The sequence below is a fragment of the Aplidium turbinatum genome, chromosome 3 (genome assembly GCF_918807975.1).
Source record: "Aplidium turbinatum chromosome 3, kaAplTurb1.1, whole genome shotgun sequence".
NCBI lineage: Eukaryota > Metazoa > Chordata > Ascidiacea > Aplousobranchia > Polyclinidae > Aplidium > Aplidium turbinatum.
In genome coordinates, this window is record NC_137474.1 from 41,193,854 (window position 1) to 41,197,099 (window position 3,246).

Sequence of the window (3,246 nt, forward strand, 5' to 3'; positions counted from 1 at the left end):
TGCGATAGTCATTGCAACTTGAAATATTTCATCAGCAGAATAGTAACATTATTATTTTTTTTATTTTCCACACACTGAAACAACATAGGCTACAGTACATTGAGAATCACTGAAGCAATAACCAATACAACAAACAAGTGGATGAAGTAAAAGGATGTGAAGTCATCGAGTCAGCTGCTCCCAATTACATGGAAATAAGTGTCTTATTGAGACACAACTGCTGCGTGCTTTGGAGCGGTGTCGAACTGTCATCCATTCGAACGTCTTCAAAAGTGCTCTCGCTGTTCGGCCACACAACCGACAGAAACAAACAGTAAAAATGTTCAACATCACTAAAACATTTATTCAAATGACGTAATAATACTTTGTCGTTAAAACAAGATGTCACGTGATTGGAACCCTTTGAGTAAGATGGTATGGACGTAAATGGAGTAAGATGGTATGGACATGTGATAAGGAGGGAGGAAGGAAGTTTTCTTAGAAAGGCACTAGATCTAAAGGTGGATGGGAAGAGGAAACGCGGTCGTCCAAGAAGAACGTGGAAACAACAAGTGAAGGATGAATTTAAAAAAGTCGGACTGAAGGAGGAAGATGCAAGGGACAGGGTGAAATGGAGAAAAGGGATTAAAACAATTGCTGCGCGGAAACAATCGGCCACCCCCACTAGTGGGGAACAAACCGACGATGCATTATGATGATGATGATGACATGGTCCGGCAACTGAAAATCTGAAACTTTAATTTTCATGTTATTTGAAAACGAAATTAGTTAACAACGAACATGAGATAAAAGCGAAATCATCGTTTGGCAGAACGCTTTACTCTGGGGTGCCCAGCTCATTGAAGATATGTGGAATGTTATAAGGGAGAGCTTAAATGCATTTATTTAAGAACACAATAATATAATGTAATAATTAATATACATACATATAAAAGCGTTTTGAAAACAATTAATTCATGTTGACTCTTAGGAAGCATTATAGTGTGTTTGTAAGCAATATAGTTTTTGAAATGGATCTATGTCCACATAAAGGTTGGGCACAAATGCCCTTCAAGTTACAACTATAAGCATGCATCCACACCAACTATAAACTATCACGTTTAAAAATCACAAACAAGGCACAGTTCATATTCGTTAAGTTTATTCTGCGTAATTACAGTTTTAACAAAGTCTCAATGAACAGCTCTTCAAGTTTGTCTTCTGTTTTCCTCATTCTTGCATTCAGGGCTTCTATATACTTTACATCAAATGAAGACTCATCTGAAATAAATCATCAACATTAAATTTTTTAACAGAACAACAAAAAATATGTTGTTTTTGCCGTTATTATTTCGGATGAGAAACTTGACGAAAAATACTGAACTCCGATTCAGTATTGGTTCAAAAAGAATCTATTGCATATTTTCTTTAAATTAATCAATATAAAGTATTTCCAGGTATAGCCTACGCAACAACCACAAAAGTTCGCAACATAACAAGCAAAGGAAATCAATCCTTTTTCGTGGACATGTTTGAGATAGCAAAGATTAAATACTGTTTGTGATGTCGTCTTACTTTTCAAGGATGAGAGATACAAGATTTGGAAAATTTATCAGTAAAGACATGAAAAGAATACGATCAAATTCTAGTTAATGCGTAAATTTTATTGTAGCCTACAACCTTACAGCAGTGTAGTCATTTGGAGTTGCATCAGCATTAACCAGAGTGAAACAAATATTAAAATTCCTATAGAAATCATAATGCTTTAAAGCAGGGGTCACCAAATGGCGGGCCGCATGCGGCCGCCACGCTATCGCTGCGGCCGCGGAAGGTATCAGCGTATACAAGTATAACCAAAAATATTTTTCTTGAAGAGTTAAAAAGCACGAAGGCAAAAATACTTTCCGGGAAGCATATTTTCGCTTTGCATAGCCTGACGTTTGCAAACGAGACCTGAAGCAGACTGACATAGACCCTGCCAGCTGGGAACTGATCGCAACAAATCGCAACAGATGGCGCTACGAAGTCAGTGCGGGTCTAGCAAAGGGTCAGTCGAGGCGGAGAAAGCAACTAGAGGAAAGAAGACTAAGAAGAAAAGAGAGACAGCAGCCTCAGAACTCCTCTGATTTCATATGTCCAAACTGTGGACGAGACTGCCACGCCAGGATTGGACTTCAGAGCCATATGAGATGCTGCCGTACCCAGAGTGTTACCATCATCTGAAAAGATGGAAGGATGCCTACAGCTTACGATTCCACCGACCGACCAATCAGATTATAGCCTAGTTCTAGGTGGGGGTTACTTAAAGTTAATACAATGCGATGTCCAGCCACACTGTCCTAGTGGTTGATTAAAACGTCTGTTTTCGAATTTCGAAATTGTCTGCGAGCATAGGGACAGGGTTGCTTATTTTAAGTTTGCAAATGTCATGTAAACACTAGTGTGCGTTTCACCATTATTGTGTTTCACGAGCAGTGTTCTCTATGTGCAAGTTTTTTTTGGCAAAATTGGTCGGTGTGCCAACTCAATTTATACTAAATTGGCAAAATATTATAAACTTAAAGACTTTTTCTGATTGCATTATGAAAATATTTAGCTTAGTAGGCTTACAGCAAAATGTTTTATTTTTATTTTTTTAGAAGAAATATGGAACGCTTCACGATTTTGCGTGTCATCCTTGCGCAGGGGCCATGCTTATCTATTCTATTTGAATAAGGTAAGTCTCACGAGCCTTATTCAAAGTTCGAACGATTTTGTGACCTGGTAGCATTGGAAACAGTGCTGCCAAAAAGCGATCAACCGAATACTTTTTGCTTTCCTCGCTAGAGCGAGCGAGTGAGAGCGCTATCTGCCCTACTTTTGCTAGCCTTTTTAGATTTTTTTTAAAGTTAGCTAGATAACTAAATAACTAGACAGTTTAGAAAATAGCCTACGACAGCTAGATCAGTGGCCCCCTTGCTGGGAACCACTGATCTAGGCGAGTAGTTAGCTTTTTTCCCTCCCTAGAATTTTTTTGATATCAGCCCTTTCCCCTTAAGGGAATTAGCTGATTGCCACGTAGAAAGGTCAGGTGAGAATAGCCAGTTAGCTACAGCGAGTCTAGACAGTACGTGACCAGCTTTTTAGGGTGTGGTCAAGCCAGAATTAGCTAAATTTTCCTTCAGAAGGAAAATTTGAAACTTTAAAAGCTTGGACTTTGGTAAGTCTTTGTTAATTTCTTTATATTTACAATCTCTACATACAATCTATACTCATGGGCGATTCTAA

At 38.4% G+C, this 3,246-nt stretch overlaps 1 pseudogene; it reads right to left on the bottom strand.

The window, feature by feature from the left end:
* Positions 1-2,619: 2,619 nt before the first annotated feature.
* Positions 2,620-2,714, bottom strand: LOC145767682 (U6 spliceosomal RNA; annotated as a pseudogene).
* Positions 2,715-3,246: the final 532 nt, after the last annotated feature.